This window comes from Centruroides sculpturatus, unplaced genomic scaffold (genome assembly GCF_000671375.1).
Source record: "Centruroides sculpturatus isolate CEXI.00-Female unplaced genomic scaffold, Cexi_2.0 scaffold238, whole genome shotgun sequence".
In the NCBI taxonomy this organism is placed as follows: Eukaryota; Metazoa; Arthropoda; class Arachnida; order Scorpiones; family Buthidae; genus Centruroides; species Centruroides sculpturatus.
The window spans coordinates 361,511-388,437 of record NW_019384806.1 but is presented as its reverse complement, the minus strand read 5'-3'; positions in this window follow the sequence as shown (position 1 = coordinate 388,437).

Genomic DNA, 26,927 nt, shown 5'->3' with positions numbered 1-26,927 from the left:
TTTATTGTAGCGAGCGGTCGGTCATTGTTACTGCGAACGTTTGGATTTTCAGTTTGTGGGATCAAAATTATCTCGTTTCGATTGTTTTTTCAATTTGGTTTCGTTTGCTTCCATTTTATCGGTAAGTATAGACTACTTTTAATTGTCATAAATCGAACGTTTCGGTAAATTTATTACTTTCTTCTATCCGGTATAGTTACTTATTTTACTTCATAAAATTGATGAAATCTGTCAAACATACTAAATAAATTGCCAGTAGTGACTAAGGTAACTGTTTGGGTTTACAACCTTAGTAATAATTTTGAAATTAGAGAGATATTCGATCGGTCTTATCTATCAAGACATTGAACGAAATAGAACGTGCGTGAATTTTTCCATTTGATTTTTATTTTTTCTACTCGACCTTTGGCTTAATTCTAGAATCGGATTGGAATATGACTGTAATTAGTTAATTAACTAAGAGCTTAATTTAATTGTTTCCCTCTTCACATTCTTAGAATTTTATCTAACAATAATGATCATATTTAGAGAATAAATTATTTATTATGCATAGGAAGTAATTTCGAATTTCTTCATATCATTAACTAGAAATACGAATTAATCATTTTCGCCGCACTGTATATTGTGTAAAAGATTACACGATTATTATCAATGCTATAAGAATTGTGTTGAAACACACGAAATGCTTTTTCACCAAGAGAAGTACCATCAGTTATACTCACAAACAGGAAAAATTTTACATTTATGAATATACTTTGACAACACGTAAGATAAAAATCGTTGTAGTAATTGCGAATTATTTATTTTTCTACTGAATACGTGATATAAGTACATGTTCGGGATTTTCAACGAAAAGTATTTGTAAGATAGAAAACGTACCTCGTAGTTATATAATTTGCCTATGCAGTCGTATTCATGAAAAACGTTTCCAAACTAACCGAGTAAGGTGTTCGGTAGATTTGCACAATAAGAATAATAAGCCAACAAAGAGAGACAATATAGCGTTTGTAGTTCTGATCTTCGTGTTAAGTTTGGTTTGTGAATGAATTACGAATCGCGGGTTCATATAGTTGTGTTACAGATGAACGAACGCTGCATTTACAGGAAATGTTTAAAAGTTGCGGCAATGCCATTGGAAAGAGAAGTGAATTCGGGGGCTGTTTTCTCACGAAAAGTAATGAAACGTGAAATCGTAGTTGCAGGAAAGAGGCAGAAAGCAGTCGTGGCCGAGTGGTTAAGGCAACGAACTACAAATCCGTTGGGATTTTTCCGCATAGGTTTGGATCTTGTCGACTGCGTTTTTGCGTAATTTTTGATTATTTTTATTTCCTGTTTCTCTTTGTGCTTCGGATTTTAAACCGCGGGCTGCGGTAGCAGTTTGGCAAAAGGCTAAGATTTTTTTTACGCCGTTGCATAAGCAACCAGCATCGTTGTAAAGTAGCTAAAGACCTGATGGAACATGATAAACCAATTTGGATTACAGCAGTCGCAATTTTGTCGGAAGTTGTCGCAACCGCATGAGATACAACACGCACTGAATGGAAAACAAACAGATTCCGTCTGCACTTGGAATCAGTGAAAAATTGCAGACCAGACAGAAAAGTGATCGTGCGTAGAAGGCAATGCCTAGATGCGTGCTGAGATTCGAAACAATTGCGAAAGGTATGTTTTAAGACAGATGTCGGTAATTTGCAGTCTAAAACACTTATTAATAAATATAAATGTATTCTGACAATTTATGAGTTAATTATGCTTTTATTTGCAAAATTTCCTCAACATTAATTTGATGAGCAATAACACTTTCTAAATAATGAGCTGGTTAGATCGTAATTTTCGATAGAATAATAGAACGTCACACGGTCACTAAGCAAAGATTTTCTGAAGAAGTGACGCGATGTAGTAACATCGTTAGTAACGTTTAAATTGAATGAATTTAAAAGTACGCCATTTACCAAAATATGTAAAAATTAGTGATGTAACGAATATTCGGTTATTATTCGGTATTTGGCCTATTTGGCCTGTTTTTCGCTATTCGGCAGAATACCGAATACAGTTGTCCCTCTATAGTCCGACGTTTTTTAATCCGACATGCTCAGTAGTCCGACGCACCTTCCGTCAAGGTACCCGTCCCCGTTACGTGTCTGCTTGCACAGAAGCATGTCGCGATGTGAATCTCCCCATCCAATTTTTACACGATGACATACATTTCGTGTGTTTTATGTGAGCAGTTCTGTTCGAACAGTTGGAGTAGAGAATATTGTGAGTTACTGCTAGCAAAACAATGCGAAATATGTAATTATTTTCGGTAATCCGGACACTTTGTACCTAAAAATGGGAGTAAGAAATAACAAAAACACAGTAAATTAATAAGTTTGGTATTTAGATTTAATGTTATCGGGTTGGCGTTGTTTGTTTATGTTTATTTATAACTTATAACATGCAAAAAATAAATAAAAAAATAATGTAAGTCACTTGTATTTACAATTTATAATTAAAAAGATCAGGTCACGTACACACCTATTCATTCGAGAATCGTCGCACATCTGAGGGTCTCACCCTGCCTATCCTTCTTTTTAGCGCTTGGCTTTGCTCTTTCCTTTCTCTTTCCTCTATCGCTCTAGTTTACATATGCCCATGCATATATCATAATACGCGATCACGATACTTTCGATTTTTCACTTTTCCGTCGTAGTTTTCCCACTTTACAATTACGTGACTCAGCCTGGTGATAACGGAGAAAAGAGACAGACAGGACGTCGGTATATGTCACAGTTATGATTTCACAGATTCGAGACAGTTGGTAGCCCGAACGGCTCCAGGCTTTTGCTCGTGCACGCTAAGTGATTTTCATTACAAGTACAGTATTTAGCTTTCCGAAGTCTATGACAACAATTGTTTGGCATTGATGGCCGCGAATTTCGCACCAATAAGCTGCCCCGACTTGTTCGATTATGTTATCAACTCAATTTCATATTTATTTTCACATTTTCACTTCGCGGTCCTTCTCTGTTCTTTTTCCGTGTAGGTCATTTCATTGTTATCCACATTCGATATAATCATTTATCACATACTGCCATGACGCTCTTGTCTGTACGCTACAACTGTCAAGAATTAACGCAATTGGCGAAGCGTAGTGACAGCGGGCAATACAGAGCAGCATCCTTGCCATAGTGCGTTAATCGAGCCGAATAGTTTGGCCGAATATTCGGTATTAGGCCTGAGGCCGAATATACTATTCGTTGCAACACTAGTAAATATGCAACTTAAAGGAAATTTATTGGTCGAGCATGAAGGTAAAGTGACGTTCACGGTCGCGATTACCGATCCTAAATCGATTAATGTTTATTCAATAGATAATATTTTCGCAGAATAAGTAGCCTATATTTTTCCTAAGATCATGAAACGAATACAACCAAAATTTCATCTTAATTGGATAGAAATTGCAGGAATTATAAGGAGTTCACACACAGACGACAGATTTCATATTAATAATTTTTGTATAAAATATTTTAAATCGAAAAATAAAAATGTTTTCATATAATAATTATAATTAACACATTTAACTTTTAGATTAAATATCCTCAAACTCATGTCTAAGCTGCACACTCAAGCTTCTTTTATATTAGTAGTCATTCTTTACATATTTGTACTTATTACACGGAAAAATAATTCTCCTATCCTTTCTGACTTATGGAGGCTAATAAATTCCAAGTAACTAATCCATTGAATCAAAACGAAATAAGGATTGGTATAAAAGAGCAAAAAGCATTTTTTTCCATACATAAGATCTTTATATTATTTTATTATTTTATTTTTTATATTTTTATTTTTAATGAAAGGGGCGGAAGACCAAGACTACTCAGGGGTATCGCCTGGGTGAAAAAAGGAGGGGTAATGAATGAGGGGGGTCAAAGTGTGATAGGAAAGATGGTGAAGATGAGAGAAATCGTCAGCGCGAACAACACAGTAATTTAAATAGGAGGATATATGTGCAGGACGCGAAAAGAAAGAGTGTACACATAGTTATGGCGCGTTACATATGAAAGAAAAACTTTGTAGTTACAGAACAATTATAAATATCGGAGTTGAAAGTGGTGATAGTTACAAATGGGTGCATGTTTCGTCGGTTATAACAAGGCCCCTGGTGTAGAGGTCAACTGTCTTGTGAAGAGTCCCTTGTCTGATTTCGGTTGGTGAAGTCTGGATTTAAAGCGCCGGTTTCCCGGATAAATTCGGTAAGTCCGTTGTAGGCAGCACTGTTGTTGATGAGGAGATCGGGCGTTCAGGGCCAGTTGAGTCCTTCAATGAGGGCTTTGTGAATAAGTTGAGTTCTCTGTGTGTCATAGAGGTTGCATTCAAAGATGAAGTGCAGAGTATATAGCGCCACTGTCACACTGACAGAAGGGGGTATCGCTGTGGTGGAATCTATTGAGATATTGGCGAAAGTTCCCATGGCCAGTGAGGAGTTGGCTTGTGAAATAGTTGCCATATATGTGGTTGAGAGAGAGACGGTTGGGAATGTTAAGCAGGAATTTAAAGGTAGTCCTGCCAGTGTCCGCTTCTTCCCATCCTCTCTGCCACACGTGGATGAGCGTTTCTCTAATGAGATTCTTGATAGCAACTGTTGGGATGTCATCAAAGCTTGATGTAACAGGAGAAGTGGCTGTCTCCTTAGCCAGCACATCTGCTTCCTCATTTCCTATTACACCGTGATGGGCGCGGGTCCACGAAAAGTAAACGAGGTTGCTTTTGATTTTCTTCAGTTCGTCCATGATGAGTTGGTGGAGATAGTTATGCTGGGTTTTCTTGCTTATGTTTCAGAGAGCGGCCTGGTCAGAGCAGATGCAGACCTGCTTCCCGCGAAGCTGATTGGAATTGTTGATGTAGACCAATGCTTTGTAGATGGCGTACTGTTCTGCTTGCATAATAGAGCAGTAACCTGCAAGTTTAAAGCCCTTTTTGTGGACCGGGTATGTACAGTTGCTATTTCTGTGCACGATGGCAGCGCCCGTACCAAAAAACGATTTTGACCCATCTGTGAAGCTGGTGTTGGCGTTGTTGATGTTGGCAACACTAGGATCAGTGAGAAGATTAACGGTAGGAGATAAAGCAGGATGCCTGCAACGCCTGTGAAGAGTAACTTGGGTGTTCTTGTGGTTAAGCATAAAGGTTTGTTGCATATCCAGGCTGGGAAGAATGCCAATATTTAGATAACTTGTTAGGTCTTCGTACGATCTGAGAGACTGAGGTTGGTAAGATACCAAGTAGCTGCATTGGCCGTTACACTTAGATGTATTGGAGGGATGCCAGTAATCACCTGTAGGGCAGATGTGGGGGCAGTCCTGTAGGCCTTGGTGATCTTGAGGAGGCTGACACGTTGAGCCTTTAGAAGCTTACGCTTTACGTAAACTTTATCCACTGCGTCCCTCCAAAAGGGCGCACCATAAAGGATGGCCGGCTCTAAGGCCAGGCGATAGATATTTGTTAAGTTCTTGTTGTTGAGGCCCCAGTTTTTTCTGCGAAAAAGCAGAGAAGGTTCGAAAGTTTTATGGCCTTGTCACAAGCGTTTTTTATGAGAATATTCCAATTCAAGCCCTGATCGATAGTAATGCCCAAGTATTTTATGCTATCACTGTATATTATCCTAATACCTCCTATTTTGATTGAGTGTGGTTTCTTGAGTTGAGTCCCTTTCGACATTAGCATGCAGGTAGTCTTATGTAGGTTAATGGATAGTTTATTAAGGTTGCCCCACTCTAAAATTTGGTTAAGAAAAGAATTGGCCTCTTGCAGCAATTTCTTACTGTTTTTATTGGACATCATAACCAAGGTATCGTCGGCATATCCCTGGGTAGCCCAGGTGCCGGTAGTCGTGTTAGGGACAATGTCAAGAAGGCTGTGTACATAATGTTCCAGGCCCTGAACAGGAACTTTGGGGGCAACCCCGGGCAACAGGCCAGAGGACAGGTGTGCGAAACTCGTGAATACCAGCAGTGCGGTCCTTCAGATAGCTGGTGAGCAGCTTGAATAGGTTTTGTGGACAGTTAAAGGTCTTGAGCTGCGAAAGAAGGGATGGCCACCACAGAGAGTTAAATGCGTTCCTGTAATCTATTGAGATCAACACTACGTGCTCTTCGTTTNGAAAACCAGCAGTACGGTCCTTCAGATAGCTGGTGAGCAGCTTGAATAGGTTTTGTGGACAGTTAAAGGTCTTGAGCTGCGAAAGAAGGGATGGCCACCACAGAGAGTTAAATGCGTTCCTGTAATCTATTGAGATCAACACTACGTGTTCTTCATTTTTCCCGGCACTGCCTATGAATTGGATTACCCTGTGGATAGCATGATAGGTGGAGCTCCCTTGGACAAAGCCAAATTGATGGGGATGTAGGTGGTTGTTATTCGTGAGATGGTGGTTAATCCTATTGATTAGAAGTCCATCAAGAACCTTGCCCAGTATGAGCAGAAGGCTAATTGGCCTCAGATCTGTGACTTTTGCGAGTTGGGAGTCCCTATTTTGGGTATGAATTTCACAGCAGCATGTTTCCAGCATTTTGGAAATTGATGTATGGTTAGGCACAAGTTGAAGCTAAGGACGAAGGCGATAGGAATGGTTTAAATGCCCTTTTGACCATACGGGCCGTAATCCCATCAATGCCGGGGGCCTTATTGTTCTGTAAAGATTTAATAGCAGTGGCCACCTCCGTAAAAGTGAACGGGATGTTGTCGTCAGTGATAGGTGAGTAGAGGACTTCTCTCCTGATATTCCTCTGCTCTGAGTGATCTTCCTCGTGGTCGTCTGGAGGGAAATGGGTAGTGAAAAGATTTTTAATCGTATCATCCAGATCAATGGTGTACCCACAGTTCACTTTCTCCATATTGGCTGGGATGCCAATGTTTTTTCTGGGCTTCATGATGATGTGATAGGGGTTACTCCAAGTGGTTTTATTCCCTATTTCCGAGCAGTATTTGCGCCACGCGTTCGTGCGTGCTTTGTTTATCTCGGTTTATCCTGCAGACACTGTTTCTTTGGGCATCAAGAGCATCGTTTCACCAATGGGCATTCCTATGTTTGTGTTTCGTCATTACGGTGGAGTTTGAAAAAGCGTTACTGATGCTAGCATTAAATAAATCGTGAAATTCGACCACGGGTAGTTCTAGGCGTAACCCACTGTTGACCTGGAATTGCTCTTTGACTTCGGAATGTATATGGAGGAGTAATTTCATGTTCTCCTTCTGGTTCCGATTCGGCTCAGTGTCCTCACTCTCAATTTCGCTTTCCAGTAATAAAGGGAGTATGGAGGCTAAATTGAAGTCCTCCTCAGAAAACTTACTTGGTTGTAAGGCGGTCATTAATGAGTCTTCTTCCGAGGTTTCGGTAGGTGATTCGATGGTCATGTCCGTGTTCTCCCGCTGTCGCTTATTTTTTCTACGGGTTCGATGGATTGCGGGTTTCCTTCCGTTTTTAATTCTCGGACGGTTTTCTCCGGTTTTTCTTTCACTTCGTTCAGCGAAGACGTCCGAATATTCCCGAAAATTCTCACGTTTATCAGGGTCTTCCCGCCTCCTCTTTCTTTTTCGCGGTCGCCGAGGCGTACAAAAATGGATCAGCTTTCCATGGGGCAACACCACCTGGTCATTATCAAAGTGTAATGTTAGTCGCGTCGCCTCTATGAAGTCGCGGCCTAAGATCCCGTCACACGGGGTAGTGACTTCGGCTCGTACTATACCACATGGCATGCAAAGTTTCTTTTTCCGTAATTTGAACGTAGGCATTACTGTTCCTATTGCAGTAGTTGGCTTACCTAAGATGGGTTCTAATTTTTGTCTAAGTCCAAATTTGAGAGGAGCTTTCCCCTTCAATCGGTTTGCTAGGTCCTTTGATATGAGCATTCGTTCCACTCTAGGGTCAACTTGCATTTTCGCGGGGATATTATTAATGTAGACTAATATAATAGGGTTAGGTTTTAACACAGTTCTCGTTAGCCCTATTATGCCTTTCCACCTCGTCTCGTTCTCCTCGGTAAGGTTTCTTCTAAGGTAATATTGAGGTCGTTGTTCTATGATACTACGTATATTGCCTTCCCATCTACCTCGATTCTGAAAGTTGTTTTGTAGACGCGTGGAGCATTCGCTAGGTCGGTTACTCGGCTGAGTGTATCTGTGATTAGGGGAGTTCGAACGATATTCGCTTCGCCGTAAATTCGAATTATTATAGGGGTTGTTATCATAGTTGGTATTAGTATAGCTTCCTCGCTGGTTTCTCCTCGAGGTAGGATTTCTAAAGCCGTTTTGAGAGGTAGCTCTGGTTAAACTTTCCATGCGAGCCTTGATCTCGTTCATCGCTGCCGTTAGTTGATGTAGCTCGCTTGAAGAGGTAAAGGAATTAGTCGGTTCTTCGCTTTCTCTAATTGTTCGCATGATCCCTCGCGGATGTGCGGTAAGGTTTTCTATCCTTTCTTCGCTAATGGCGGCTTTTAATGCGTCGTCGAAGGTGGCAGGCTCTCAGGACATTGTTCGCTGCCTTATGCGTATATCGATCCCATTTAGGAATTGTGCCTTTAATCTCTCATCTAGCTCTTTGCTTTGGACTCTGTGAATGATGGCTGTTTCTGCGGCATTTGCGCCAGGCTCTGGTGTGATCTTTATCTCCATGGCCAATGCCTGTAGGCTAGCGGCATACATTTGTACGTCCTCCTCCCGTTTCTGCACGCATGTATAAAATCTATTTAGGCGAAATGTAAAGGGTTTGCGGTCAAAACGCTCTATCATTAATCGCTTAAACTCGTCGAATTCCTCTACTTCCTTGATTCGACGGTCTTTCCTAACAAATTCCCGGGCTATCCCGGTAAGTTTAAGCTTTGCCACGGCCAACATTTGCGCTTTCGACCATGCTGCTACCTTGGTGACATCCGTTAACGAATCAAATAAGTCTGTCACCCTGGGGCCTCCAGCTTGGCCCGAGAATACAAGTAATAAAGGGATAATTCCACTCAATCCAACCAACGTAAGGGGATTCGGCGTTGGGTTAGGATTTGCTGTAGGGGAAGCTGGATGGTTCAACAACATCGCTTTTAATCATATTTTTTTATTATTTTATCCATTATTTCTTGTTGCACATATGGGATTCGGTAAGGGGCATGACAAACCAGGGGACTGTTCCCTGTGTCTATTTTGTGCTCCACTAAATCGCAATAGCTCAAGTCAAAATCGTCTTTGACAAATACATGTTTGTATTTATATAATAAATCTAACAAAGAGGTCGACTTATCCTTCCCTACTTCACTAAAGTCAAATAAATTTGCAAATTGAGCTCTTGTTAACTCTGTTTCATTTGATCGCGTAGTTTTATTCTGCTCTGCATTTTCTTTTGTTTCTTCTTTCGCTAAGAGAAAGGTTCCTATTTTATTTTCCTTTTTAATCTTAACGGGTTGCGTTTTCACGTTCATTATCCTTATGGATACTCTACCGCCCTTTCATGTTTTGACTAACGTACAAGCAATAAACACTCCCTCACGATCAGGAGGTGTATGGGGCAATGGGTATGAGTCTATCTTGGTAAGTTTATTTAATTGTCTATAATCCATGACTAATTTGTAGCCTTGGGTTTTTTTGCGACTACAGTAGAGCCTCGATTATCCGACTCAATTGGGGACTGGGATTGGTCGGATAATTGAAAAGACGGATAACTGAAAAGTATAAAAAAGTCCATTATTAGTGTAGTATATTATTGTATCCCATGTAATTAGTATATTAGTATATCGCTATTAACCTACTTCGCGTTGAATTTTCATCGATGTTAAGCCTAACAAAATTTTTTTTAAAATAATAATCGTCGTTATTGTATCGTTAAAAATTAACAAATTAAGCCTCGTTTAAATACTGGCTCCCTTTCATGGACGAATGAGTGTTGCCAGCTAAAACACGTGAAAATAATATTAAAGTAACAATTTTTGCGATAACTGAGGATATATTTTTTCTTCTTAATTGAAGTTTTAGACTATTTACAAAAAATTAAAATTTTTCGAGTCTATCTTTTAAATCCTTTATACAGCGTTTGATAACTGCGCTCTCCTGTTCGTTTGCGCCCGTGTGATCTATGAACGTTGCGCTGGCAAGAATCTGCAAACGGACCGCAAACTCCTTCACCTTTTCATCTCTTTTCTGGGTACACGCATGAAATTTTGGTACCTTAATGGAGTACGGCTTCCGATGAAATCGTTGAATCATTAGCTTTTGAAAGGTATCGAAGTCCGTCACGCATTTTATCTGCAGGTCGCGCCACGCGAAGTCTCGGGCCATGCCCGTAAGCTTGAACTTGGCAATGATCAGACACTGGTGAAGCGTCCATCCCGCGACACTCGTTCCGTTTCGCCCAAAAATATCAGGATCATTCCTCCGAACTCGGAGAAAGGGGAGAAAGAACCGCTACTGGCACTGTCCCGAGGTCGCGTCGAAACACTTGCATCAGCCTCCATCGTTCAACCCACTTTCTAGAAAAACTTTTCGTCAGCTTACTTACCGAAATGTTGTGGTACACAAATTATCCCGAGCTCTGACACCAATGATAGGTTAGATCTGTTGTAGATTGGGCCTAAAAATTCGAATTCTGTGGCCAGTGTAAGATTGCCGTCTGAAAAGACAATTAATCCCGCTTCAGAATGAGCCAAAGGAAAATCGCGTATGTGGGCTGCGGTAAAGGAGGCTAATGAAGAACAAGTGTTTAGAAAAGAAAAACCGTTTATTTTGTCGAATTCATGCTTACATATTGAATAAATGTTAAAACATAATATTGTTTAATACAAAAGAATGTACAATGTTGCAACATGATTTAATTTGCTTCGAGACGAAAAATATAGCATTTTATCACTACGTTTTTATTCGTACCATACAAAAACTACACATGCCAATTCTCTATGTGGTAAAACTTCCTTACAATCGTAATTGTAATTTTCGGGTGGATTGCACACTACAAACGAAGGAGTATAGTGATGAAGAACAAAGGTAAGAAAAGGAAATTCTGCGTTGAACGCTTCCAGTATATCATTTACGCCTTTCCTCCATCTATAATATACAAAAATGTATGCGAAACATTTCTCTTGCGCTATTTTCGGTTTCAAATGTTTTAGTCTCTCTAACTGTTCTTTGACACTATAATAATTGCGGTCGATACGTATACAAACTGCCTGAACTCCCTCACCATAGAAAGCAATGCCTCTGTCTATAAAATTTTTAAGCGAGTAACCAATGTATGCACCATTTCCGTCGTCATGGAAATCGATCCCATAATCCGCAAATCCGATGACACACTTCAGTTTCTCTTCTGGTATCTCGAGTAATTCCGAAACGTATGGCATTTTATCTCGACGAATTTGAAGGTTTTCTTCGGATGTAAATGAAAAATGACGAATATTGAAGCCTGGAACTGATGGAAACATTGCAATATTTATTTCGATTTCGTCTTCTGTGGCAGGATCATCAAATGATAGTTTGACGTTTCCTCCTATAATTGAATAAATGGTTAAACATGAATATTGGTCATCATAAAAGCGATAGTTGTGAAAAATGCAAGTACTTACTGTTCTTACTTTCATGGACAAAGACACGTGCATGGAGTAATTTTTCATCTGTTGGTCTAGTTAATAGTCTGGGACAACATGGTTTCACCCAAAGATTAAATGGTTCCAAATGAAACCATAAATACTGAAAGTTATCACTGTATCCGATGATAGAGCGTAGTGTTTCAGAATTGTCCGCTAACTTGTTTAGAATTGTAATTGGTATTTTCTGTTAAAAAATGACAAATTAATCAGATAAAGTTGTTTGTTTTCATATATTTTCACACCAAAACTATGTTAATTGTTCAAATTGCCGAATACCGTGTTTCCGTGAAAAATAGACAGTGTCTTATATTAAATTTTGCTCTGAAATATTCACTAACTCTTATTTTCAGGGGATGTCTTATTTTTTCTATGAAGAAGAATTCACATTTATTATCGAACAAAAAAATTCCCAAGTCGAACTTAGAGGACAGTGACATATATCCGGTCGTGTCGAACTGAACTTAATTAAAACCGACGTGAAGTTAAGAAGTTGCCGTGCTGGAGTGGGCTTCCCACTCTTCCTTCAACTTAACCGTTTTATAGCGTCGACATCGGGCTTGATGACCAATTAGTGCTTATTCAACCGTAGCACTATGCAAATGTTATGTAGCGTGATTTACGGCCGACCAATTAGCCATCACCAGCCGTAACGTTATGCAAATCTGTGATACCCAAACCATAGTTTTATGCAAATCATGCCGTGTGGAGTAATTGTCTGCCGACCAATCAGTGGCTGTACTTTCAAAAAGCCAACGACCACTTTCAACCATCTGTGAATGACCGTTATGAGTAAAAAAACCTTGGCTAGGTCTTACTTTTGGGGGAGGTCTTATATTTCGCAATTCAGCAAAACTTATGCTAGGTCTTATTTTCAGTGGATGTCTTATTTTCGGGGAAACACGGTAGTTAAAATAGATCAATGACAATAAATACAGCTGTTTTAACACGTATTTTTTTGTTAATATTAAATGTGAGCTGTTACTTTTTATTTTGTGTGTTTGTGTGTTATGGACCTTTATTGTAGTGTGGTGAGGCACATTTTTTTCGAATAAAGTGATTTTTGTATGTGATTTCTATTGGTATAAAATTGACATGGAATAATTAACTGTTAGCATTGTGGTTTCAAGGCCACATAACTCTGTCTGATGTGTTTATAAGAATATCTTTTCCGAGAATGGAAAATTGCGAATTTTGTAATTTACAAATTACTTTGGATGAAAATTTACCACTTGAATTAATTGTAAGTATGATGACTAGCAAAAATTAACAACGTTATTTACTATTTCGAGTAATCACTCTATTTATGTACAAATAAACAGTTTAAATTTCAGTCTAAATCGCCTATGCATGTTTGAATGAATTATTAAATATGTTTGCCCTACTCAACTCTCATTTTATCCATTCTCATGGAAACATGTAGAATGATCGATACTCTAATAATATTTTAATATAATATATGAAACGTGTATCTTGGACAAATTTCTTGTTATTACATTAATATTTTTTGTAAACTAGGCAAATAATTAATTTTATTGGTATAATTAAAATTAAGCAAGCTATCAGTATATAAAGTGAATAATGTAATAATAATTAGATGTATGAAAATTAAATACATAATTACCTTACGAAAGATAGCTATTTTCTTATATAGAATGTCTTCCGTAACATTTTTAAATAAACTACACACTTGGCCATACTGTTGTAAGTCTCGATCGTCTAAATATTTAAACGAATTTAGTACAACTTCAGGGGTTTTCAACACACGAGATGAGATTTCTTGACATCTTGAAGATGTGTCTGTCAATGCATCTGCGTTATTCATTTTGAAATTTTTCTACAAAGAACAATTAATTTTGGAATTAATAATATGTTGTTCTCAGTATTTAATTAACTATCAAAAACAATATAATTCTTAAAACAGCAATTATGTAGATTTTCTAGTGGAATATAATAAATCTATAGGGCAATATATACATACGAAAGGTAAAAATTTTAAGTTTATTGAAGTTTAGACTTATGCCTTGTACTCACATTCGGCAACGGACGACAGAAAGGCAAAATGACGTCACTTTTTCCGTCGAAGCCGATGGAATACGAAGTTGAAAAGTTTCGAGTTTCGCCGTGGCAGAAAGCGGAACAGCAAAAAGTAGACCCATAGCAAAGCCGTTTAGCAATTTCATCATAATGATCACGTGGGACGATACGATTGTACACTAATACCTAATATATTTTACTTATACGATATATTACTGTCCGATTTAAATATTTATCTCAAATATACTTACTTACTGCGTAAAGTATTGGGAATAGTGTAATTATAACCTCTATTTGTTTTGTTCTATTTACGACTTACAATTTTTAATGAACAATCTTCAATATTCAGAAAGTTTAAAGTAAATCAATAGAAATTCAATTATTTATACGTGAAGCAAAGGTTTCACTCTTAAATGATTCAATTATTTTTCTACGTTACAAAAAGTTCAGGTTATCACCATCAAAAATGTAATGGTATATCATTTAGCTTCAAGCAGATTTTGAATACTGGAGCAAGCGAACAAATCAAATGAAAGATAAAATGTTTTCAATTGTTCCGTTCTAAATTTTAACAAATGGTTTGTACATTTCGTTTCTTAGTCGATTTCTTTGTCCACAAGAGATATGTACACTTCATTTTAAGAGACCGAAAGTAATAATTCTTCCGATATTTACAGTTTGAACAAAAGTAAAAAAATTCAGACTATATAATAAAATTTCATAAAGTCTTAAATATACCTGACAAGAAATGTCGTAGTTGCCGACAAATCCAACTTTATCTGGCGTCCAAGTGAAAAAATAAAACTTCTATATAAAGATAGTTAAAAGAAGAAAAAACAACAAACATTTTAACAACAAACAGAAAAACTGATTACAAATAAAATAACTAAATATTCCATCCAGCGTGGAGAAAGAAGGGAGAAAGTTTATAAACGATATTATATTACCTCTGAAATAACTTGACTTTTCCTAATTGTATCTGGTGAGAGGAAGTTTCAATCCCTGGGAGTGTGGCACAAAATTAATAACTAGAGGGTACCTTATGATGTGCTTGGATGTTGGCGCGTATCCCTCTTTTATACTCTTTTTCTCATCCAATAGATGTTGAGTTAAAATCATCTGACTGAGTGTCACGTTGTGTCGTTTTGGGTTAGTCAGCCCTTTAGTCATGGGAGATGAAGAGCTCAAGGACTGACTGTCAACAAAGGATACAATTGTTCCATGTTCTCTTTGATTTTTAGCTTTGATAAAAATGTATCGAAATATTGTATTTAATTTTTAAATAATTTTTTTTGTAATTTTTAGAATATTTTAGCTCAAAATATTCAGAATTTCACGTTACAATAATTTCCTTTATTCTGTATAATTTAGTTTTCTTAATTTTAAGTAATCGGAAAGAACAAGATTCGTTTTTGTTTGGAATTATGCTTAAAAAATGTTTTTCATTCCGTTCAAACGTTTATAAATATCTTTTTCATAAGATATTTATACACGTAAATTCAAAGAACACACAGAAATAATAAAATATAATAATGATATTATGTATTAACCGGTATGCAAATCGACCAGCAATGGTATTTTATAATAGAGGCACTAAGATAGATTAGTTAAATCATAAGGATTATACATTGTCGCATATAAAATTTTGTTGTATTCTTAATAGTGTTTTAAAAAAGTTGTATAACATATACTGTCAAATTTTGAAAGATAATATGATTTTAATTGGAAAGAAATCTGTATGTATATTTAATGTCTTTTATAAAAAATTTAAAAAATTTTTAAAAAAAAATTTTTTAATATTTGTAAAAAGTTACTATATGTTATGATTTGCATGTTATAAGGTAGCAAGCAGTGTTTTTTTTTTACAATACACGATACAAGCCCTTCGAGTAGTTTTGTAATGTGGTAAAAGTACTGTGTGCTAACCGAGGGGGCTGAAGCAGAGAGCTTCTCCCCACTTACCGGCTTGGCTGTCAGGAAATGGCTATAGGAGGGCTAAAGGAGTGGGAGGCGTAATGAAGTCGTGATGAGATGTCGGTAGTACTTAACAAGAGTCATTAAATTAGGAATAACATATTTAATATAAACATAAAATTAATACAAATACATTAAAATTACACATTAATTCTAAACAATATGTAAGCGATAATTATAATAAATTCCAAGTTGCGACAATATCGGACAACCGATGTCCGTCTATCCCGTAAGTGAGACCGTCGAAGGTCCTCGACACAAAATATGTCTAAGTCCTATCAAAAGGAACAGATAAATAAATTCTAATTCTCGAGTATTTTAGTAAACAACAATTTTCTAATTCCCGAGTATACCGAGAGAGAGTGAAGTAAAAACAATCTAAGTATTTACCTCTTTAGGTCGGCGATCAGAAACCTTGAAGTCCTTCCAGAGTAGACGCTTGTAGTCTTCTTTCTCCGATGATCGCCTCGAGACCTCCGTTCATTCCCCTTTTATACTTTTTTAGCGTGGGAAATCTCGGGGACTCCTCTGACGCAATCTGTCACTTCTCCCGATTTATGACAGCCTCCCCCGTTATGGGTGACGACAATGCAGACATTGCTTGACCAATTAATGTTAAATTCGTCATCACCTGGGGAGATGACTGACCATTTTTGGTAATGTTCTCACCGTAAGGGTGACCCTTGCAGGTAACCTCTTGTCTACCCTCAATACAGGAACACCCGCAGGAGACTACTCTATTACAAGGTGTCTGTGGTGTGACCAATTAGCAAAAACAAACAAACGCCCCGGGGAGAGGGGAGTTCTTCCGCGGTCGCCTCGGACGACTTTGTCCTAGGGATGACCTTCTTGACGGACGAATTACGCAGTTCATTATTCGGGTTCTATTCCTCGGACAACGGGGTGAGAACGGGAGAAATAACGGAAATGATGATGAAATATAACTTGTTACATATTTAATAAAAATTCTCATACGATAGTCAGATTTTCACAACTGTAAATGGGACTAAAAGTACCGTATAAGTGTGAAAATTAGATCATTTGAAACCCATAAAAATCTTAAGGTATTACGAAATGTATTTTAATTTTGTTGTAACATTATCTACTCGCGTTGTTTTTATCAATTTTATAATTAAAATTTATTTTGTAGCACTGAGGAAAAGCTAGTAAGTTAACCTAGCTCGAAATGCATCTGTCGAAAACAGTAAACGGAATTTATAACCTGAATTGGCTATGCGGTAGTCTACCGGAAAGATATTTTCGGATTGAAGAGACGTTTACTAAATCAACATTTAGAACAGCTAAACCACCGGAAAATTGAAAATCATAATAAACATTTCTACAGGTGTTTCGATTGAGTGATTTCTACAAGAAAATTATAATTCAACTAGTAATCTATGTAGGCTATGACACACTTCGTGTCTTCAAACAGTACGTTTACTCTGTGGCACAGGTCTTTCAAGCGATTCGTCCTCTTTTTAGCTGATGTTTAAAAAAATATGGAGTCACTCTCACTTCGTTTAAATGGATAACTAAAAATATTGAAGCCTTCGATAACTGGAAATATTAATATTGATAAATTTATTTTCGTTGTTTCTTATGCAGATGAAAATTTGAGAGATGGGGAACGACACTGTACTGTGTGGAGTGCAAAATGGTTTTCCTCATCGTGACGTCATTTGACCTGTCAATCATTTCTACCTGCGCTGCCATTGGTTTAAAATGGACTGCGCCGTTTTATTGATTATTGGGGGGTGATAGGACTGATTCAAGAGGGATTATGTTGAGCACTAAGTTTTCGCCTCTCATTCTCTCAAAAATATGAAAATTAGTTAAATTAGAGCTGGAAAACGACAAAAATCGCGATTATCTAACGTTTGTTTACATTTTTACCTTGATTTACGTGAAGGGGTAGTTCTTATCGCAATAAATTTTTCACAGACAATTCTGTGAAGATGCTTACCCCTTCAAACAGAACGATTGTGGCGTAGCTATTATTATTTTATTTATATGTAATTTCATAATATTTAAAGTCTAATTAGCTAACTTCTAGTTGTTTGGTTCTGTTGCGCAAATCACGCAATTTGGCCAAACTTTTAATGTTAAATTTCGTGGCAGCGCAACAATAAATCCCTGTAATAACAAATTGTCAGAGTTTTATTGTTGCAAGCGGTCGGTTATTGTTATTGCGAACGTATGGATTTTCAGTTCGTGCGATCGAAATTATCTCATTTCCAGTGTTTTTTCAGTTTTGTTTCGTTTGCTTCCATTTTATCGGTAAGTATAAACTACTTTTAATTGTCATAAATCGAACGTTTCGGCAAATTTATTACTTTCTTCTATCCGGTATAGTTACTTATTTTACTTCATAAATATAATAAAATCTGTCTAACATACTAAATAAATCGCCAGTAGTGACTAAGGTCACGGTTTGGGTTTACAACCTCAGCAATAATTTTGAAATTAAAAAGATATTCGATCGGTCTTATCTATCAAGACATTGAACGAAATAGAACGTGCGTGAATTTTTCCATTTGATTTTTATTTTTTCTACTTGACCTTTGGCTTAATTCTAGAATCGGATTGGAATATGACTGTAATTAATTAATTAACTAAGAGATTAATTTAATTGTTTCCCACTTCACATTCTTAGAATTTTATCTAACAATAATGATCATATTTAGAGAATAAATTATTTATTATGCATAGGAAGTAATTTCGAATTTCTTCATATTATTAACTAGAAATACGAATTAATCATTTTCGCCGCACTGTTTATTGTGTAAAAGAATACACGATTATTATCAATGCTATAAGAATTGTGTTGAAACACACGAAATGCTTTTTCACCAAGAAAAGTACCATCACTTATACTCACAAACAGGAAAAATTTTACATTTCTGTATACACTTTGACAACACGTAAGATAAAAATTGTTGTAGTAATTGCTAATTAATTATTCTTTCTACTGAATACGTGATATGAGTACATGTTCGGGATTTTCAACGAAGAGTATTTGTAAGATAGAAAACGTACCTCGTAGTTGTATAATTTGCCTATGCAATCGTATTTATGAAAACGTTTCCAAACTAACAAAGTAAGGTGTTCGGTAGATTTGCACAATAAGAATAATAAGCCAACAAAGAGAGACAATATAGCGTTTGTAGTTCTGATCTTCGTGTTAAGTTTGGTTTGTGAATGAATTACGAATCGCGGGTTCATATAGTTGTGTTACAGATGAACGAACGCTGCATTTACAGGAAATGTTTAAAAGTTGCGGCAATGCCATTGGAGAGAGAAGTGAATTCGGGGGCTGTTTTCTCACGAAAAGTAATGAAACGTGAAATCGTAGTTGCAGGAAAGGGGCAGGAAGCAGTCGTGGCCGAGTAGTTAAGGCGAGGAACTAGAAATCCGTTGGTGTTTTTCTGCACAAGTTCGAATCTTGTCGACTACGTTTTTGCGTAATTTTTGATTATTTTATTTTGTTTCTCTTTGTGCTTCGGATTTTAAACCGCGGGCTGCGGAAGCAGTTTGGCAAAAGGCTAAGATTTTTTTACGCCGTTGCAAAAGCAAACCAGCATCGTTGTAAAGTAGCTAAAGACCTGATGGAACATGATAAACCGATTTGGATTACAGCAGTCGCAATTTCGTCGGAAGTTGTCGCAACCGCATGAGATACAACACGCACTGAATGGGAAACAAACAGATTCCGTGTTCACTTGGAACCAATAGAAGATTGCAGACTGGACGACGGAAAAGTGGTCGTCCGTAGACGGTAATGCCTAGAAGCGAGCTGACGTTCGAAACAATTGCGAAAGGTATGTTTTTAAGACAGATGTCGGTAATTTGCAGTCTAAAACATTTATTAATAAATATAAATGTATTCTGACAATTTATGAGTTAATTATGCTTTTATTTGCAAAATTTCCTCAACATTAATTAGATGAGCGATAATACTTTCTAAATAATGGGCTGGTTATATCGTAATTTTCGATTGAATAATAGAACGTCATGCGGTCACTATGCAAAGATTTTCTGAAGAAGTGACCCGATGTAGTAACATCGTTAGTAACGTTTAAATTGAATGAATTTAAAAGTACCCGATTTACCAAAATATTTAAAAATTAGTGATGTAACGAATATTCGGTTACTATTTGGTATTCGGCCTATTTGGCCTGTTTTTCGCTATTCGGCAGAATACCGAATACCTAAAAATGGGAGTAAGAAATAACAAAAACACAGTAAATTAATAAGTTTGGTATTTAGATTTAATGTTATCGGGTTGGTGTTGTTTGTTTATATTTATTTATAACTTATAACATGCAAAAAATAAATAAAAAAATAATATAAGTCACTTGTATTTACAATTTATAATTACAAAGATCAGGTCACGTACTGTACACACCTACTCGTTCCAGAATCGTCGCACATCTGAGGGTCTCACCCTGCCTAACCTTCTTTTTAAGCGCTCGGCTTTGCTCTTTCCTTTCTATTTCCTCTATCGCTCTAGTTTACGTATGCCCATGCATATATCATAATACGCGCTCACGATACTTTCGATTTCTCACTTTTCCGTCGTAGTTTTTCCATTTTACAATTACGTGACTCAGCCTGGTGATAACGGAGAAAAGAGACAGATAGGACGTCGGTATATGTCGCAGTTATGATTTTACAGATTCGAGACAGCTTGGTAGCCCGAACGGCCCCAGGCTTTTGCCGTGCACGCAAAGTGATTTTCATTACAAGTATTTAGCTTTCCGAAGTCTATGACAACAATTGATTGGCATTGACGGCCGCGAATTTCGCTCCAATAAGCTGCCTCGACTTGTTCGATTATGTTATCAACCCAATTTCATATTTATTTTCACATTTTCACTTCGCGGCCCTTCTCTGTTCCTTTTCCGTGTAGGTCATTTCATTGTTATCCACATTCGACATTTATCACATACTGTAATGACGCTCTTGTCTGTACACTACAACTGTCAAGAATTAACGCAATTGGCGAAGCGTAGTGACAGCAGGTAATAGAGAGCAGCGTCCTTGCCATAATGCAGTTTGCGCGCCAACTTTCGTACGTGCGTTAATCGAGCCGAATATTTTGGCCGAATATTCGGCTATTCGGCCACGATCCTGGCCGAATATTCGGTATTAGGCCTGAGGCCGAATATACTATTCGTTGCAACACTACTAAAAGTGCAACTTAAAAAAAATTTCTTGGTCGCGCATGAAGGTAAAGTGACGTTCACGGTCGCGATTACCGATCCTAAATCGATTAAATGTTTATTCAATAGCTAATATTTTCGCAAAATAAGTAGCCTATACTTTTCCTAAGATCATGAAACGAATATAACCAAAATTTCATCTTAATTGGATAGAAATTGCAAGAGTTATAAGGAATTCACACACAGACGACAGATTTCATATTAATAATTTTTGTATTTATATATTTTACATCGAAAAATAAAAATGTTTTCATATAACAATTATAATCAACACATTTAAATTTTTTATTAAATATCCTCAGGCTCATGTCTAAGCCGCACGCTCAAGTTTCTTTTATATTAGTAGTCATTCTTTACATATTTGTACTTATTACACAAAAAAATAATTCTCCTATTTTTTCTGACTTATGGAGGCTAATAAATTCCAAGTCACTAATTTATTTACTCGAAACGAAATAAGGATTGGTATAAAAAAGCAAAAAGCATTTTTTCCATACATAAGATCTTTATATTATTAACATCAATATGGCAATTATTCGCGTAACAATGTAAAAACTACTGGAGAGGTATCAACTTTAAGCCGCACAGCAGCCAGATGTTCTGACAACCTCACTTGTCATTTTCTTTTCGTTTCACCAACATAAAAACTAGGTCTTTTTGAACCTTTCTCTCCAGTTTCAACTATCCCCTGACCAAGCTATTCGTTTACCTTCGTGATCCTCCAGTTTTCTGAGGGGTCATCTCAATATATTTCAATATTTATCTTTGTCAGGGATAAAATATTAAAAGATAAATAAATATACAACTAAAAATAACAAAATTAACAAGCAGTTTTATCCATTCTAATCATTCTCTAACAGCATCTTACCGCTTATAAATGATATCGGTATATCAAAATTATATTACAGTAGAGCGTCTTTTATCCGAAAGCCGGTTATCCGAAACGTCGATTAACCGAAAAGATTTCAGTCGGCAAATTTAAATTTTCGCTGGTGCTGTGGCGCTGCAATCTTTGGCGATATCTTGGGCTACTCCAATATTTTTTTTTTGTTGATGTGTGTTTTAGCTGGCAGCACTGGCACTTTTGTGTGGTGTTTTTCTGAGGACTGTGTGTTGTGCTGAATTGAACGTTTTTCATACTAGATAAACTTCTAAAGTATATATTTTTTGGATTTTATATTTTTCAATATATTTATTTCGTTTGTAAAAAATAAAAAAATAATTTTTAACGATACAATAGCCACGATTATTATTTTAAAAAGTTACGTTAAGCTTAACATTGACGAAAATTCAACGCGAAGCGACACGCAACGGAGAAAAATTTCAACGTGGGATAGATTAATACATCTGTATATTTTTTCGTACATAATCGGTTATCCGAACAACCCCAGTTTCCAATTTATTCGGATAAACGACGCTCTAGTGTATTTTGCTAAGTATTTTGTGTTTAAAAGCATGATGTATAATTGCTTTTATATAACACGTTGTTATAAATAAAATCAATCAAACGTCTGTTTTGATCAGCTCTACTATAACATATCTTTCAAAGTCTAAAAGCTTCTTTTTTCTGCTTTATCGCTTCCTGTATCTCTCCATTCCACCATCAATTCTCTCTTCACGGATTTCTTCCTTTTTTCATTTCGCGCTCTTTTCATTATACAGAATTTCTCATCTTTTTCCACTCTTCAATAATCCCAGTCTTTTCCCCTCTCATCCTCTCTGCATCTTATCCTTTCAAGACCTTGTTAGTGGATGGAGGGGGAAAGAGAAATTTCAAAACGAAAATAAATATATGAGATACATCGTTATTGTCTTCATGCCAGTTAAGATAGAAATCGATGCCTCGTTTAGAAACAATATAATCCATTTATTAAACAGTTAACTTACAAAACGTTTTATAGCCACGACTGGTTACAGTTTTTGTATAGGCCTACTTCAACGCGTAGTCCTGAAAAAAAAAAATCGGAAACGAACGAGGTTTCCTGTCGCTGACCGGTGTACGCAGATCGTACTTTCGGAAGTTTATTTCTACGAAGGTTTATAACTTTCGAAGGTTACATAGGCAAAAGGCAAAGGTGAAACCTTGCGGAAAACAATACAGCAAGGGATATAACGCATCCAATTCTACTCAGGACTGGTTCTGGGCCGTTAGCCGCCCGCCCGTAGATATTTGGCCGCCCTCGCCCAATTACGTGATTGGCGATTAGATTTATAACTTAACCCAACCGATACGAATTTACTGGTAAATTTTTATGATAGTTCTGTTGGCTTTGCCTACTATTTTCAAATAAAATTAGTGTGTAGTATAAGAATGGCTTTGACGATTTGAATAACTTGAGTAGAGCTGGCAAAAGAGACGAAAAAGGTCCGAGACTTCGCGCCACGCGAAGTCTCGGACCACGCCCGTGAGCTTGCACTTGGCAATGCTCAGACAATGGCGAAGCGTCCATCCCGCCAAACTAGCGATTGTTTCGAATGTGTCGAAAAAATCGGACACCCATCCCGCTTGCAACGAAAATATCGGGCTCATTCGTCCGAACTCGGAGAAAGGGAAGAAAGAACCGCTACTGCCACTGTCCCGAGGTCGCGTCAAAATACTACCATCAGCCTCCATCGTTCAACCCACTTTCTATAGAAAGTTTTCGTCAGATTACTTACTCAAATGTTGTGGGACACAAATTAACCTGAGCTTCTGACACCAGTGATAGGTTAGATCTAGTGTAGATTGAGCCTAAAAATTCGAATTTTGTGGCCAGTGTAAGATTGCCGTTTGAAAAGACAATTAGGATTAATTGTCTTTTCTAACGGCAATCTTACGCGTCAGAATGAGCCAAAGGAAAACCGCGTATGTGGGCTGCGGTAAAAGAGGCAAATGAAGAACAAGAGAAAAACCGTATCTTTTGTCGAATTCGTGCTTACATATTGAACAAATGTTAAAACATAATTTAGTCCAATACAAAAGCATGTACAATGTTGCAACATGATTTATTTTGTTTCGAGACGAAAAATATGGCATTTTATCATTACATTCTCAATTGTACCATACAAAAACTATACGTGGCAATTTTCTATGTGGTAAAACTTCCTTACAGTCGTAATTGTAATTTTCTGGTGAATTGCACAATAGAAATGAAGGAATATAGTGATGAACAACAAAGGTAACAAAAGGAAATTCTGCTTTGAATGCTTCCAGTATTTCATTTACGCCTTTCCTCCATCTATAATATACAAAAATGTATGCGAAGCATTTCTCTTGCGCTGTTTTCGGTATCGAACGTTTTAGTCTCTCTAACTGTTCTTTGACACTATAACAAATGTGGTCGATACGTATACAAACTGCCTGAACTCTCTCACCATAGAAAGCAATGCCCCTTGTTATAATCTTATTAAGCGAGTAACCAATGTATGCACCATTTCCGTCGTCATGGAAATCGATACCAAAATCTGAAATCCGATGACACACTTTAGATTTTTTTCTGGAAGCTTCAGTATCTTCGATACATATGGCATTTTTTCATAATGAATTCTGCATCTATTTTTCAAAGAAACTGAAAAATGACGAATATTAAAGCCTGGAACTGATGGAAACATTGCAATATTTATTTCGATTTCGTCTTCTGTCAGTGAGTGAACATTAAATGGTAGTTGAACGTTTCCTCCTATAACTGAATAAATTGAACATGAATGCCGGTTGTCATAAAAGCGATAGTTGTGAATAATGCAAGTACTTACTATTCTTACTTTCATGGACGAAGACACGTGCATGCAGTAATTCATCTTCTGTTGGTCTAGTTAATAGTCTGGGACAACATGGTTTCACCCAAAGATTAAATGGTTCCAAATGAAACCATATGTACTGAAAGTTATTTCTAATGTACTATGTTTTATTGTACTGAAAGTTATTTCTAATGTACTATGTGTACTGAAAGTTATTTCTAATGTATTATGTTTTAATGTACTATTTCATATGTACTGATGTTAATATATAATTAATCGGGGCAATTAGATGTTAATATATAATTAATTATGTGCTCTTTACATTTCCATAACTGCTTTCGACGTTCATCTCTTTATCTCTATTCTCGAGAGTAAGGAAGAACAGACACCCAGACGCAAGAAAGTGGGAATTCGTAGGTCTAGAATTCTTCAAATTGCAGCTTTACAAATTGCATTCCGATAAGTACTCTATAATACCGCAGTCTTATAAAACCGCCAAAAACACGTAGTCGGCCGTGGGTTCCCGCGTGGACAATAGACTGTCTACTTGGAGTTTTGTGGGGTTTCTTCACGTTTGTAACATCTAAATAGGAGCCAACTTTACATAAATATCTTATCGGGATACATCCTCCTTGGCAAATCATTTACGTGTCGCTTTATATTAATTAATGAAATAAACCAAACTAATTTTAATAATCTTTGTATAAACGCCATATGTACGAGGTCATAGTTAACTACTACGCCTAGACACCTCACCTCTTTCTTGGTTTCCTCTCTTCTTATTAACTCATAAACTTATTGCTTCAATTTTCTTCACTGATACTGCCGAAAGATAATCTATCGTTCTGCCAAATTAATGTACAGTGCATGCAACGATTTGAAGGCACAAAGTAGGCCTGGTAGTTTTTTCCGTGCCTATGTTTATTTTTCCTATTTATTATCATGACGACATTAAAAATTGCATGACGACAGCGTCAGCACAATTATGTCAGATAATACATGTTTCAACAAGTAAAGAATTTTTAGAGTCCTGTCACAAATAAGCTACGAATTGATTATTGACCATTTGTGACATGTCATAAGAAAAAACTTTATAAAACTAAATAAGTTTAACGTTAATAAATATAAATGTATTCCGACAATTTATAAATTAATTATGATTTTTATTATGAAAATTTCCTCAACATTTTAATTAGATGAGCGATAACACTTTCTAAATAATGGGCTGGTTAGATCGTAATTTTCGATTGAATAATACAACGTCACACGGCCACTAAAGATTTTTTAAAAAAGTGACCCGATGTAGTAACATCGTTAGTAACGGTTAAATTTAATGAATTTAAAAGTACGCCATTTACCAAAAAATGTAAAAAATGCAACTTAAGGAAAATTTCTTGGTCGAACATGAAGGTAAAGTGACGTTCACGGTAGCGATTACCGATCTTAAATCAATTAAATGTTTATTCAATAGCTAATATTTTCGCAGAATAAGTAACCTATACTTTTCCTAATATCATGAAACGAATATAACCAAAATTTCATCTTGATTGGATAGAAATTGCAGGAGTTATAAGGAATTCACACACAGACGACAGATTTCATATTAATAATTTTTGTATTTATATATTTTACATCGAAAAATAAAAATGTTTTCATATAACAATTATAATCAACACATTTAAATTTTTTATTAAATATCCTCAGGCTCATGTCTGAGCTGCACGCTCAAGCTTCTTTTATATTAGTAATCATTCTTTACATATTTGTACTTATTACACGGAAAAATAATTCTCTAATCCTTTCTGAATAAGGGAGGCTAATAAATTCCAAGTCACGATCCATTTAATCAAAACGAAATAAGGATTGGTATAAAAAGCAAAAAGCATTTTTTTTCATACATAAGATGTTTATATTATTAACATCAATATGGCAATTATTCGCGTAACAATGTAAAAACTACCGAAGAGGATAAACTTTAAGCGCAGCAAGATGTTCTGACAAACTCACTTGTAATTTCCTTTTCGTTTCACCAACATAAAAACTTAGTCTTTTTGAACCTTTCTCTCCAGTCTCAACTATCCCCTGACCAAGCTATTCCTTCACCTTCGTGATCCTCCAGTTTTCTGAGGGGTCACCTCAATATATTTTAATATTTATTCTCGTCAGGGATAAAATATTGAAAGTTAAATAAATATACAAGTAAAAATAACAAAATTAACAAGCAGTTTTATCCATTCTAATCATTTTCTAACAGCATCTTACTGCTCATAAATGATAACGGTATAAAATCGTCATTACGTCCGACGCTACTGAAGATAGACACGACCCCCCTTTATTTCCCCACCTCCTAGACTTTTAGTCAGCAAAATTTAATATCATC